Genomic DNA, 16,925 nt, shown 5'->3' with positions numbered 1-16,925 from the left:
GCTCAAAGAATTAAAATATCTCTTGCCAGGTCATCGTACCTACTTTTTGCGTCTTGCAGGTTGAATCTGACATGAGTAATGCACCGAAGTTCACTTGTTGTGCTAGTCCAACATCCATGATCTTAATCTTTTCTTTAATCTACTCTATTTGTTGTTTTGCCGCTACATATTTCCCTTTTTTCCCATTATATAACTTGTAAACAGTAACAGAGGATATATAAATTTTGCTTATTTAAAATTTGAAATTGAATTCAAGAATTTCTAAAAGAAATAACGTTATGCTTACACCAAATTTTTTGAAACTGTTGTTGTGTTTCCTTAATTCAATGGTTCTTGTAACAGGACTTAAGAAACAAGCATGCAACCAAAACACCCTAAAATCTTACATTTGTAATTGGAGATTTTGCGTTTTGTGGCATTTTAAGAGTTGTAAACAATAAGAAGCCATATATAAGTTTTGACAACTCAAAATTTGGAATTGAATTCAGCAATTTGCAACAAAAAAAAGCATTATTCTTACACAGAATTTGTTGAAATTGGTACTGCGTTGCCTCAATTCAGTTCTTCTTTAAACAAGAGTTAAAAGAACAGCAAGCATGCAAAAGACTTTAAAATATTAAATTTGACACTAAAGAGTTTCCTATTTTTTGTTATTTTATAGCCTGTAAATACAAACACAAAATACATAAGTTTTGTTAATCTAAAATTTGAAATTGCACTTAGGAATCTCTAAAAAAATGAGGTTATGCTTATAGAGAGGTTTTTAAAACTTGTACTCAGTATACTTACTTCAAATTTTCTTTGGGCAATACTCTAGAAAAGAGCATGCAGGCACAATAGCCTAAAATCTTAAAATCCTGTTTAGAAAAGCATGAAAATCGCAAACGAACGTGTGCATTAATTCCATGTAAACAGGCCAATTGCTTTTGTTTTCGGGTATTAAAAAAGCATTAAAAAATATTATTGATTTAACAAATAATCAATTGAACGTGAAATGGGAAATTTTGAAAATCTTTATTAAATAATGCACTGCAGACAAATCAACAAAAATAGTATTTTATTTGCATGATTAAACGGATCGAAGGTCGAGCGGTCGACCAGTCGAGCGTTTTTTAATTATTTTATGATTAATTTTTTATATCTTGATTCTGACTATACCATAGTCAACTATTCTCTTTATTGCGTCAATCGTATAGTCTGGGAGTTTTTTTTGTTTTTTGATTCACTTATTGTATCCTGACCCCGACTATACCATAGTCGAGTGGTTTCATCAGGCTGGTTAGTTTGAAGGTCAGGCAATGCTGGGGTCTGGAGGTCGATCAGATTATTTATAATAAAATTTCTATTCATCCCGAATTTCTAGTTGCATGGTTGGAAGGTTGCGTAGTCTAGAGGTTAATATGTTTAACGCTTTTTCTTTTTTTTGTGATGCACAAAAGAAAAAAGACTCCTTGTAAACTTGATAACAGGAATGCAAATTATTGCTTAGATTTTTTAATTATATATTTCGTACCAAAAAATTACAAAACATGGATCATTTAACGAGTGAATATTGGTTTTTGATTTTGAATCACAAAGAACATTAACAGTAACACGAAGGTTTTTTATTCCTCTTGTGTACAATTAATTTATGCTCGTATTTGACTACGATTAAGAATGAAAAATGACTGACATATGCAATTCCACCTTTAGCTCTTGTGTGTTATTTACTTAATATTAACAATAAAGACTCGATTAGTAAGTGTCTAAATAATTTTTTGGTTTCTAGTTACTTGAAACTAGCGATCAAGGCTAGACTCGGTAATTTCTAAATAATTTTTTACATGTGTTATATTTAAAGTTACTAATGTAGATTGTGTTTGATAACCACAAAGTAAATTGTTCAGGTAGCTAAAAGCATATTATAGGCTTGTTATACATAGAACTATTCTTGGACAACTAAGATACAAAATTGTTTTGATTTTTTTTCCAAAGCAATCAAAGATATTTTTGCAACAAAAATGCTTTGAAGACACTTATATCCTGTGTAGTGATATTGTAGTGAAAGCAATGAATAAGAACCATATAAAAATAGCAAGGACAAATGAGTAATGAACTTTGTGGATTATGAATCTATGAACAAAGGAGAGTATACCTAATATCATAGCTATCATGTTTTTCACTACTTTCCTCTCTGGTGGCACAGATTTCTGATTATCCTGCACAATGCATAACTGCAAAATCAGCAAGAGGAAATCTATGAACATTGACCAAGTACATGAAAGGAAATAGCATTGATAACATTTGTATTTATTTCAATCAGAATCCTAAAAAAGGAGTAGGAAAATGGAATATTGCTAAATCATTGGAAGATATACGTTGTTTCCTTTATTAACACAAATCTATTAATAAGAACTATGATTAGGGTTGCATAGAGATGCTTTGTATGTCCAAGGATCCTTAGATTGACTTAATGTTAATCAATGTTTTTTTATTCATAGCTGACTCATAAAATAACATTTCTATACCTCTAGTTAAATTGGATGAGAAAATACAAAGAGAGATCTGAAAAGCAAGGCAAACTTGAAAATTTTTTTATGCTAACAACAAGGGAAATAGAAGAGTATCCAGGACACATGGTGGTTCTAGTATTCGAGAACCATGAAATTTTCTGCAAGGTTGGCAACTAAGACAATATAAGCACAGGTCAAACATAACCATGTATATATTTCTTAATATGTGACAAAGAGCATTTTTTCCTTGTACATGAAAGCATGTTTTCTTTTTTTATTGTTGCATTATAATAACAATAATTAGAATTTACTGGATATCAATATTGAGCCGAAGCACATAGGGAGACCTTGTAGAGGCCTAGTACAAAAATCAATATATCATAATTCATATTGTGAAAAAAAGGCCTTAATATCAATGTAAAGCAAAAAAGTTCAAAAAGCACAAGAGTAAAACACGTCATTTATGACTTCATGGTTTACCTAGAAATGGGTTTAACATCATTGATGTTTTCCTAGTTTATGGATTCAGTGACGTAGTGTAACAACTTGTAGCACTTTGCAAACAAAAGAACAATATAATACGAAGTTCATAGGAAAGGTAGCAGAATGAATTATTTGCAAAGGTACATGATGAAACAAATACTAAGATTGAAAAGCACAATATTAGAGGGAAAACTATGCATTGTGAGATTAATTATCATATTAACATTAAAATATTAAAATGTGCAACACACGCAGACTAGTTTCAATTTCATAATGAGTGCATGATTAAATGTATCATGATTATGTGGAAGTGTAATGTTGTTATATTGAGTATATCAAATGGCAGATGAGTGTACTCAACGATTATTTCATAAAACTTCCCAACAATATTAAATAATAGGTAATAAGTGCTTAAAAACACATACCTCTTTATCCATAAATTTATGCTTTCCTGCTCTCTCAGTCATTCCACTATTTGAAGTGGGTGGCATGTGTTTTGGATCGTCATTAACCTCGGTTAATTGATTCACTGATAATATTGGTACAATAAAAACAGGTGGCTGGAGAGCAATTGCAGACACATTTTTTGTTATACTCCATAACTCTGTTTTAACATGCTCATCTGACATATGTTTTTGATTGGTGTATTGATGCAAATAACAGTTTTTGCCTCCAATTTAGGGCTAAATGAAATTGAATTAACATTAAACATATTTCTACTGTGCTTAAAGAATAAAACGATAAAAGCACTTGATTCAACAATTGAACAACTTTCAACATTTCAGAAGTAGGTGCGTCCAACTATACAAGCTTATTGATATTTTTATTAATCATAATGAGTTCCGTATTGTTACAGTGAAAGCACAAACTCAAGAGTGATGTGAGAAATCGAAAATAAGAAATCAAGGTACCAATGATTGAGATATTATTTTACACATTTCTCAATCTCTATTTTGCAATATATCTAGAGCACTAAATTTTATATGTCAAATAATAAATACATAAAATACCTAAGGCAATATTGTTACAAAAAACTCTATGGTAGAGAGAAACTAAAATCTGTCATAACTTCCAATTAATATTGATTACATAGGTCAATGAAAATTTTATCATAGGAGCTCATAGTTCAAAATAACTAATATATTTATTATTCATAGCAATGACAATGTGCTACAAAAGAGTGATTATTGATTTCAAATAGTACATATATCATTCACCATCCATCAAATAATCATTATCATAGACCAAACATTTGAAACTATTAACATGTGCTTTGGTAAACAATAAACTATTAGCTTGAAATTGAAAAACAAGTGGCTACAGGAACAATGCATGCATGTGACCATGCATCATTGATGACAAAGAGCCAAAAAAATTATCCACCACCATTGTTATAGCACTTAGCACTAGAAGAACCACAGTTTCCTTATACTATAGCTAAATTTGCAATTTTTTGTAAGTTGATATGCATTACAAGAGCAAACAAAGAAAAATAGAAAACAAGAATAAGATGCACATTTTGTTAATTCATTAGATAATAAACTTGCAATTATATATAATTGCAATGCAACACTATATAGCTTAGGAAATAAAAAGCTCTATGCAAGAAATCCAATTAACAAAAGCACACAACCTGTGAAAAAACAAGTGTGTAAATATAACAAAAGCACACAACCTGTGAAAAAACAAGTGTGTAAATATAACAAAAGCACACAACCTGTGAAAAAACAAGTGTGTAAATATAAAAATAAAATTTCTAGAAGATTTGATATATGTGCAAAAAAAGAAAGAACATGAATGTCTTGATGCCCCTATAGAAGCCCCCCTTCTTTTTGACAAAAGAGATTTCATTGAACATATACATAAATAAAACAATTGAGATATTTGCAGTTTTTTTCTTTCTTTCTTTTTTCCCTAAGACAAAACAATTTCACAATTTACAGGAAAATAAGAATTCAAGTCCATATTGCAACAGCGAAAATTAAAACACGCATATTCATATAATATGCTATAATGATTTTTTCTGTAAATATACAATGTGTTTGTGCACCTGAGATATTATGGTCCTATTAACGAAATAATGCACTGCATTGTCAGAAATTTTCAAAAGAAGAAGTTGCTCTATTAAATATGCACATTGGTTTCCATATATGTGTCACAAAAAACAAGAAAAATATAATTGAGTAGCATAATCCAAGTAGCTACCATCAACGAAACGCAACCTGCCTAGATTATATTTAAATTTCCAATTTGCTTTTTTTCCATGAATTGAAAGGTATTTTAAGAAGAGACAAAAAGCAAAAACAAAAAAAAACCTAGGAAAGAGAAACAAGATAGAAAATCTCTTAATTCATTGCACAATAAATTTGCAATTGTATATAACTGCATTGCAACACTATATAGCTCAGAAAATAGGAACAAAATATATATATATATATATATATAATATATATATATATATATATATATATATAATGAACACTACATGAAAAAATAGTTATGCAAATAGGAAAATAAGGATGATTCGATCTATGGCAAAATAAACTGAAAATACAACTATATCAATTCTCTTGTACTGCCTTCTTTTAACACAAAGCATTCAATTGTGCATATGTAGAAATGAACACATTGATACACATGCAACTGTTTTGTTTCCTTCTTTTTTGTTTTTTTTTCTCTAATAGAACATAGTTCTAGAATTTACAGCAAATGGGAAATCAAGCCAGTATTTTAATAGTGGAGAGCAAAACATTGGCAAATATATAATTTGGCATACTAACTATTCTAGAGTTACATTATGTTACTGTGGAGCTAAGATCTAATGTTCTTATTAACCAAACAACGAGACCATAGTCTTATAGAAAATTTGATATAACTGAAATATCATATTGCATAGTGTGCATTTTGCTCTTTGTTTTCATGTGGAGCAAGAAAACTTACAGGAAAAAGAGAAACAAGAACTAGTTATAAAAAAACAAAACAAAACCCAAACAAAAACAAAAGAAAATATTCTTGATTGATATATTTCAGCATATATCCAGAAAGCACTTGACTAAATGTTTTTTTATGTTTTGTAATTCTGCAACCTACAATAAAAGCAAAAGTATTTATTAGTATTTCTGCAAGTATTTGTCAATTATGAATTGGTGCCATACAGAAAATAAAAAATGAAAAGAGAAACAATAACTTAACTGTCAAAATGTATGAACTTGATGTATGAAAGAAGATTTTTGTTTGTTGGTCACAACTCTTTTATCTCAACAATAATGTTGTTAACTGTTAAAGTAAAAAGACCTTGAATACAAAGTTGTCTTAAATTGAAAATTATAGATAATATGCTTTGCATGTATTCCTTAAAACGTGTCTCAACAATAACTGGGCAATGTTCTTTTAGCTATGGCATCTGTAACATACAATCAATTTTGCAATTCTCTATTTCTAGTGTGCATTCAAGACTATGCTCATAGGTAAATGTTGTGCCATATTTACAAATTGTGCATTTATATGTGGTTGGATGGACAAGTTATTTCCATTTATCGCAAATTCGCTGAAAAGGAGGAGAGAAAACATTTCTGGCTTTCAGCACTCTCTGGATCCTTTTTTCTTTTTCTTTTTCTTTTTTTTCGCCCAAGGAAAATTGAATTGTTAGAACCAATATGTATTATAAAAATCCAATATTTTGCACATCAAACTAAAACTATTGTTACTTGAACAAAGAAGTTATTGGTAAATATACTCATGTTCTTGACATCACAAAAGACAATAAATGCGCTCTTGCACATTCATCATTCAATGGCTCAAGAAAAGTTGTTGATCCAGAGCTTAACTATTGACTGCGTTTCTAATATGAATTTAAACAGGAATGCAACAAATTATAGATATAACCATAAATACAGAGATGCAGCAGAAATAATACTTCATTTCATTATTGTAAAATACTGAAATATGCTTACAAACAGAAATGGAAATAAACTAACTCGGGCGATGGTATCTTATCTCTGAGAAGAGATGTGGCGGCTACATGCCTCTGAACTATGTTACATTAAGGCTCAAGGGCCTTTTTATTATTGAACAATAAGAGAAAACCCTAAACAACCAAAACCCTAACCCGAGGAGATGTAACACCAAGACTTTATGGGCCCCGTCGGAGTTAGTTGGATAGCCAACTTCCCAGGGTCGCGACTTGGTCACATTATCTCCGTTTGATGCACATGATACCCCGTTGGAAATATCTATCCGAGGACTATGACGGAAAAGACGATTTTAGATAGAAAATCATTGAACAAGATTGCCAAAAAAACGTCGTTTAGGGCCTCAAAACGGCTCTGAAAGTTTAGGACCCAAAAAACTGCTAAAAATAGTAAATTGTGCTATAATTAAGAAAACTGAAAGAGACAGTTGTGGGGATCTAAGTGGGATAGGAGGTGGACACCAAAATCCACCTAGATCACTTTCACATCATTTCTGACAATGTTTTTGAACAAAGAGAGCGGAGTCATCTTTGATGTCAATTCATACTATATTTTGAAAAAAAGCTCTCTATGACTATCGTTCAATAGTAGCTGAAGTCAACCAAGAAACATATTTTTGGTTAAGCAGTCTATTCAAAAAAAATAATGAGATAATTGCTACCTTGATAACATTGCAAAACAAAGATATAATAACACAGTTTCAAAGAAACTATTAGCTTTTTTGTTCAAACTGCAGGTATAGTTGTTCTATCAATAAACTTGCAATTGCATTGTCCTCCGCAATTTCACCGTCTTTATATTGAGTTCTAGTTTATTTGGTGGCAACCTATTACTATTGCTCTTATTCACCCAATTGCATATGCATCAGTTGAAATAACGAGACTGTGTATTGTTGTATCTGGAGCCAATCTGCGTTTTTTACAAACTTGTGCAATTGATTCAACCATGGTTTTGTCTTGTACACTATGCAACATTTATGTCTCCTTGTTCATAAATACTCTTGTTTCTTATTGCAAAATCTGTAATTCAAACACTATTTCCAACAATAAACATGTTTTCAAAATGCTCTATAAGATTATTGCCCATGTTCATTGTGATAGTTAGTTGGTCATGGCTATCAACCAAATCAACGTGGAGCAGTCGTGCCTTTGCAAGAGAGTTAGGACTTTTAGTTTCTGATGGCCCATGAATAACCAATATATCGCCTTCAAAAGTTTTTGCATATACTCTTGAGCATATTTCAATGATTGACAAGGATACTACTTCCATTGTTTTTGCTCTGCTTATATGCAAAATCAAAACAACATGCTTCAAAAAACATTGACATTGATTTAATGCAAATATGTCATTTGACTATACAAACATTTAGTGCAACACAAACCTAACCTTTTTGGATCCTCATTTCCCACCATTTGTTCTTCCAATTTCTGTTTGCTAGATCTATATGTTTCCATGACATTGTTCCAAACGAGTCATCAAGTAAGGGACAAGTGTACAAAGAAAATTTAAAACAATGTAGTGTACAAATAACATTTAAAACAATGTATACTCAATAATAATATATTATATATACATGAATTTTGTTTTTATGGTACTATTAGCCATTGGTTCGTGGTTATGTAGTAAATGTGCATAACTTACAATAAAGAAAATGTTTCATAGATTTCATTGGCAAATATACATATAGTTCACTTCTAGAAATGTGTTATTAAGAATTACCATGGGCACCTTTTTTTTTCTTTTTTTCGTTTTTTATTTTTTATCAAATGTAGTCACACAAGAAATAATGAAATATGAACTACAAGATAAAGCAAATAATACTATTCGGTATATGAAGCAAACTACAACAAAGTGGAAACGAAAATGCGTAAATTGCATACCAAGCATTACATAAAAATTTATAGTTATATAAGACAAATAGAACAAATTTATGTTCATGGTTTAAAGACTTGACGGAATTTGATATTTGCATGTTTTCTTGTTTTTTGTTGTGTAAGATTTCTTTGTTTTTCAATGTTTGCAAATGAAGGCATATGTCTAAAGTGCAAATTTGCAAATGTGACAAATATTGTGTCAAGTCAACAATGAAATTGTAGAATACAAACATTGGAAAAATGACTCAAGGTGACAACAAAGATATGGTATGACAACTTGTATGATGATGTGTCCAATAAGCATCAAAGACATGCAAAGAAATAGTAGTAGCTAAAAACTTTGTACAAAAGTGATCTAACATTGAGCTATAGTCAATTGTCAATTTTTTGGTATGAAAATTGAACTCATTATCTTGCATAAATGAAAGTAGTTTTTTTTTATGATGGTTAGGTTGCAACATGTCCAAATTGAAATCACCAACAAGCACAATTGGATAGTTGTTGCATGTGTGCTCTAAAATGAAATTGATGAAATTAATTATCTCTTCAATTTTTGCATTTGGTGCAATATATACATTTGCAACTATAATGGGTTTTTCTACAACATGGAATGTTGCAATTGTTGATTCAAATTCTTCTTTTGTATAAGTGAAATGATTCTCAACCACAATATTTTTTATATAGTATTTGAGAATTCCATGTAAATGGTATAAATGTATGTAGTCATATTTGCTAGACAATAATGGATTCAATGGAGATGATTTTGCTTTTGTTTCTGGGAAACAAAAAGTATCAACGCTCATTAGATCATAGACAACAATGATATATTTGAAATGTAAGGACAAATTACGAGTGTCAATGAACATATTGTCAAATCGTCAATTGCTTTATTTTTATATATGCTATATTCGATCTCATAGGAGGCATTCTGTCTAAGTCTATTTAGCTCAATATCAACTTTGTCATTGAGAGAAAAGTTACTATGTTCCAATTTGTTTAATAAATACAAGGACTTAATATCTTTGACACAAGAAAGTGCAGTATAAACAAGTCCACGTTGCCTAACTCCTTTTGGGTCAAAATTCAATTTGTCCATTGTTAACCCTTGTGATCAATGTATACTTCGTGCACATGCTAGTTGGACAGGAAATTATTCTCTTGTAAAACTAATTTGTTGCTTGATTCATTATTCCTAAAAGCTCTAGTAACAGGTGTCCACGTAGACATTATTCCATCTTTGTATAGATGTGTCATTTTTCCCATTGAATAGTGCCAACAAATGGATGAACAAATTCAATCCAAATTGCACCATTTTCAAATGTTGTTGATGCACTAAAAATTCCTTCAACGCCATTAACCAATCTATCCTAAATATTGTAATTTCCGCCAATTAGCTCAACAAGCATATTTTCATTCAACAAAATAGAAGATGGCAATTGCAGTTTCATCAGCTTATTGTGATTTATATTTGTTGAGTCAATTGTTCTATCATATGCATTTAATATAATTGCTTCTTTGTTAATTAGAGACAACATTCTTTCATTATGTTCATTTCCATTCTTGTTTAAATAAAACATGGAAAAGTTGGATCATTTGGTGTCGATCTATAACAAGGGTTTGTTCAAGAATGCAAGATCATCATCAGTATGTGAACATGTCCTGATTCTGTTTAAGATGGATACAAATTCTCTATTGTCTTGTCGCATTACATGTTTTAGTTCATAAGTTTTCACATTTTCTTTCCAAAAATTGTAAGGAGCATTGGTTCCTTTAAGACGTGAATGTTCAAATATCTAACAATCACGTATAAGTTGTGTTTGACATAGGTTACCACAAAATATTATGTCAAGGTTCCCAAATAGAGAAGTTGGAGTACGCATAATTTCACGGAGTCGCTTGTCAATTCTATAAAGCAATGGAGACCCAATTAATGAAGACTCATCTATCAATAGAAATTTAAGTTGTTCATATTCTTTGCTCAATACATCGAGTGTGTTAGAAGCCAATGGAACCATGTGACATGGTGAAAGTGGAAAATGCAAAGCTAAATGGAATATAACACACTGTGAAATATATGCACCTTTTCCAATAAATACGATTATTAGACCCTTTTTTTTCAAATGGTCACTTTGTAATTTTTTGCTATAAATTCGTACGAGTGCATAGTAAAGCGCCTGTGCAATGAATGTTTTTCCTGTACCTGCACCTCCAGTGATAAACGAATAGAAATGCTTACTAGGATTATTATTTTTCCATATAACTATTTGTTTGATTATTGATTGTTGCTCTTGATTTAATTTTCTCATAATTTCATAGTATGCCAATGTGTCTAGTTTTTGTTCTTTTAGCTCTCCTTTGCGAATAGAAATCCAAGCTCAGTTAGAGACTTGGTTTATAAAAATACAATTTGCTTTAAAATATGTTTGTAATATGTGTCGAAAAGTCACCAGACATGTGCAACAGTTCCCATTATGCATTTTTTTGATATGACAAGAATTTGATAACATTAGTATGGCAACTTGATCCAAAGAACAATGTCACGAAGTTCAGTTCTTCAAATAATTTGTCTTGAAAAATGCCAAGGGGAAAAAACCTTTCAGAAGGTGCAATTTGTATTATTCTTGTATCAATATCATGGATAAGGTGGGCCTCTAAATAACCATGTACAAGTCTTTCAGTTTCTTGCTCTATATCATTATATGCATTTGGTGAGTCCAACTCCTTCATTTCTGGACTATCGTTCTAATGATTTTGTCTACTTCGATCAAAATGTTCTTTCCATTCATAGTTAATTTCTATTTGTGTGCTTTTGTATAGAGATGTGTTGCACAAGTCATGTAATGAACACATCACTCTTGGGTCAAATATTTTGAGACAAATAGGCACTCTTGTATTCCAATTTTCTTTTTAGTATAATTCCCACTGTCATAGTGTCATCAATTTCTCTAGGCAATGCTCTTTGAATTCCATCTAGACTAGAAGGAACATTTATGATTGTGTATGTTAATCCAATTTGTGATCTTTTGTATCCAAGTTGTCTTATTTGTGCAAACGCCATCTTTGGTGCCACTAACCTCTCTTCCAAATATGTCAATTGAGCAATTGACATCAATTTTTCATTTCATAGACTATAAAAAGGTGATGCAAATGTAGGGGCTTTTTCATTGAGTATTACATTTTTACAAGACTTGCATATTTTTTCATTGAGTTTAATGGTTTTGAACTCTGAATCAAGCATCATATAGAAAATAGTAGATAATTTGTCTTTGATAATAGATTGCATGTCCTTTCCAAAGGACAATATATCACAAATGCAAAATGCATATGTAGGTGTGTCTTGGATTGATTGCAAATATGCCTCAATTGCTTTATTTGACTTTACATATTGCTTTTGTGCTTCTTGTATTATATTATCACCTTGTGCTTGTATTGCAGATTTGAATTGATGTAAGTGAGTGTACATCTTACTATAGGCAGTGGAAAAAGAAGTGGAGACTTCTTTGATATTTAGTGTCTCCATTGAAAATGGATTATTGTCCTCATTTGATGATGTGGAATCCTTTGATACTACAACAATTTTTATTTTTTTTTGATAATATGTTGTCAATTGTAAATGTTTCAATTTAGTAGAACATCTAGTAAACCTAGATTCTTTGCTAATAGGATATCTACAAGGTACACTTGAGGTTGGCTTGCAGCTATCTCTTTCTGATATTCCTTGGAGCATGTGTGTTGAATTGTCAATTTCACTAATATTCTCAACATTCTGAATTTCTAGAATTGCATGGAAATGTGCATGTGTTGTAGATTTTGGTATATGCATAGGGTACATGACTTTGGAGCAAATTTTTTATGAATAGAATCTCAAGGAAATATATTTTGTTTCTATACTCCATATATATATGTTAACCTCAAGGAGTTCACATATCCATTGTATTGAAAAACATTTTCCCTCTATATGTCCATATGCATATGGCATTGATAATTTTATAATATAAGCTTGCCAATCATTGATATATTGCTCTTGTTCAATTTTTTTAGCACTCAGGTGGTGTTGTAAGAATTGATAGCTTTATCATCATCACAAACATTAAAACAATTGTAAAAAGTTTGTGCAATTATTTTTCTAATCTTAGATATATCAAACCATCGTGCAAGTGTGCAAATAAACTCAAACAAAGAATCATCACAACCATTGAAATTTTGTCAATAGATCATGAAACCTTGTTCAAATAAGATTTTCTCAATTGGAAATGTGTCGAACAGTCCATGTGAGAATTGGATGGGTAATTGGATGGGCCAATCATTTTACTTACTAAAGCTACACTATCTACTATGTTATGTAGCATCAGTGGTTTAAAATGCCCACATGTAGGATTTTGATTATGTAGCAAAATATTAAATGATAGCCATGAATGTCTAAATTGAACCGTAAATATGCTTGGCTATTTGTAAATAACCAAACATTGACCAGAATTGACATGATTTGGAGAACCATTTGATACTAAATGCATCCCCCCATAAGCTAATTGTAGTTCGAGCACAAATAGAAGAAGGTGTACACAATCCTTTCAAGTACATTTCAAGATAATTAACATGATGAAGATCTTGAACATATTCAAGAGTCAATTTTGTATGCAATGAATGCAAAGTAGCATCATGTCCATGAGATAAGCAAAGTCAAAAGTGGTTTACAATTTCATGTCATATTTCAACTAAACTATAGTGAAAGTGAAGAAAAACAACAAATGAGTCAAATAAACAGTCGACATGATAATAGAAGAAATGATCTAATCTATTTAGATTGAATCTAGATAACTTGTGATCAATTTCTTGCAATTTTGATCCTTTTCAATGCAAAACTATTATTTGTTGCCATAAAGTATATTGAGACAAATTGACAATTTGCCCAAATGTGACAATGATTTATAGCATTAAGAGCATGGATTGCATTGAATGTCCAATCAACACATATGATACTACGAAATTTTTAGACCTCATGTATTATCTAGTCTACATTGTCTTTGTGATTATCTTCTCTCCCTATTTTTTTGTTTCACAATACTCCGAAAATGAGTACCTAGCACTATGACAAAAGAGTGGATGAAAATGCCATAAGGAATCTTGACCATTTCATTTTTTGGCAATTGAAACACAATTTAAAACTAAAGACAATTATGACAATTAAAATAATAGCAACAAAAGGATTATTACCATTTTAACAAATTTCAAAACACAGTATTTAATTTCCGAAATTCCGTAAAAAAAATTAACAACGACTATAAATTTGTTTCAAAATGTATAAATCAAATAGAATCCAATTATTAGCTTCAAAAACAAATTACAACATAGCTTTCTATAATAAACAACTCTAATTTAAGATAGCAAATAAGAAACCATTGCCCAATTGCAATAATAGAACTATAACTACATTAAATTGCAAACCAAGGTGGGCAGGCTAACTTTGTATCATATTGTTCGCTAGACATTGAAATTGTTATCTACTATGCCATAAATAACAAATAACATTCTAGCCACACATGGCTAGAGTAATTGCAAATAAAAACCATCACTCAATATTAATCATAGTTCTATAACAACATTAAATTGGATATGTACTTTAGTAAATGTGTCAATTTGAACAAAACATATTGCACCAAAATTGTCTAGAAATGCAATAATTAAAACTTCCATAGTCACCCATCTTGGAATACAAATTCCAAGTAAACATACACAACAAAAATGACTATGAGATTTAGAGGTGCATTTAGTATCTCTTGATTTTAGCATTACAATTTGTGGAAATTCTTTCTCACTTGAGACATAGTGAATCAACAAATTTAACATCTAAATCACACAAAAAAATCTTTCATGTTGGCCTTTGACAGTCATTCATTGTTCTCTGGCTTTGAACAAATATATAGCATGCAACAACATAAACATTTGCACCAATTAAAACTACAACTAATCCACTTGCCACGAAAATTGCTTTCAAACCGCTCATTATTTTTCCTTTTCTCTGATTTATTTGCATAATACAATTTCTTATTATCAAACTCCTCTTTTATAAGTTGCTGCAAAAACTTTGATAATTCCACAACTACACATTCCATGACTTAAAATCATTCACAATTGCATAGCACTATTCTATAACAAATTCCACCCAAACTAGGAGACATCACCTGAATCAAGTATGTCATCAAGTCAAATAATGATTCTACAATGTAAATAATAATACTCTTAAGGCTTGTTAGTATCAACTACAATAAATAATACCAGGAAAAATTGTTATAAAAACTAATTTCATTAGTCAAAGATGTTCAATTGTAAGTAGATTAAACATTGTACTTCAAATCATACCAAATGTCAATTGGACAAAAAAGTAAAATCGAAGTATCTAAAAGTAAGTGAAAACCCTTATAATTGTCTTTAAGTGTTTAGACATTAAATACTATTAAACACCATAATTACAAATAACAAAGGTTGTAACGTTCTTTAATTCCTCCTAGTTTCCTTTTTTTTATTGCTTTCCACTTGTTTTGAAAGAAAGAAAAAAACACATAATTGCTACATAAAATAATAATATTATTCCTAAATTCAAAATCTTTAAAAGCTTAACTTGCAATCTATCCACAAGTAACATGTAATTTAATCCCAAATTAACGGACAACAATAAAGTTCATATAAAATTTCTAAAAATTCTATCAAGTTTTGGAGATTGCTTTATCTAGATAAAAGTATTCAACACTTTAAAATTTAGAGCAAATTCAAAATTGCACAAATGTCTAGAACATCTTAAACATTACAATTCCATACCTATAAAACAAAAAGCACATACAAAATCAAATATTTCTCAGGTAATATGGCAATTATTTTATCAAATCCTAAAAATACATATTTCAAAGGCCCATCGTAAACATTATGAAAGCATTAAACCAATGTTTTGATCTATATACATAAAACACCTAGATAGAATAATGTATATTAGAAATTTGTATCCATGACTTCATAATTTTATTGCTCAAACCAACCTTTATTTTTATTTTTATTTTTTACCAATAACATTTGTTCATTGAATATCAAGCAATGCATCATGACTTACAAAAATCACTAATAAAAATAATAACATGCTTCTAACTATACATCGCTTAATAATAATTATATATAAGTGCAATATATATATATATATATATATATATATATATATATATATATATATATATATATAAGACAATGTATTTATTAACTATTAGATTATTACAATTTTCATGTTTATTTACATGTCGTTAAATCCGATATAAATGACACATCACAATGATGTCCAAGAATACTAGCTGAATAAACAATTTTAATATCCATGGAATTAAAATTAAACAACTTAATATAATAACTTAATGGAGATTATGGAGAACTGGTGAAACCCTAGTGGAGCTCTGAAGGGCGGTGATCATGGAGTTACTATGGCATTGTAGCCAAACCCCTGACGGTCAGGGTTAACCTTCACAGCTCACCAGTCTCCATCCAACCTTACCTTCTTCCTGCAGGCTCTCTGGCATTTTCCGTTCCTGTGGTCATCCCGATTTTCATGCTATCTGTAACCTCCATTGACTGTTTTCATGTCGGTTACAATGGACCTGGACAAGGTGGACTATACTAAGGACCCCAATCCCCATGAGATCATTTGACCTTGCTAGCATGTTGTGTCAGGCTCTAGTCCCTTTGTTGCTCCTAGCTCTGCTCTGGACCGACCTGGGCCATGTGTGCCCCATCCTCTGCCCTTGGTCATTATCAATGATGCCTCGCTCTTAGATTGCCCACTGCTTTCCTCGACTACCTTGAATCTTCTCGGAACATGCCTGCAACCATCGCCCACATTTGATGCGTTGATGCCCCATCTTCCCCACATCTCCACCCCGCCCTGCAACCTTTCCTCCTCCGGCATCCCCCCTCCTGGGACTTCTACCTACCCTGTCCCTGCACAATCTGGCTGCACCCTAAATCCTGGTGGCCCATCTCCCAGCACACCTATCCATTCTGGATGCTTCAGCTCCCTGATCCCTAACCCTAAATCGACCCCATCCACCCCACAGACGGTAAATCAGGGC

The sequence above is a fragment of the Pinus tabuliformis genome, chromosome 3_2 (genome assembly GCF_031772625.1).
Source record: "Pinus tabuliformis cultivar Carrire ecotype Pingquan chromosome 3_2, CPIR1, whole genome shotgun sequence".
Taxonomy (NCBI): domain Eukaryota; kingdom Viridiplantae; phylum Streptophyta; class Pinopsida; order Pinales; family Pinaceae; genus Pinus; species Pinus tabuliformis.
The sequence above is the reverse complement of the archived record's forward strand: the minus strand, read 5'-3'. Positions refer to the sequence as shown.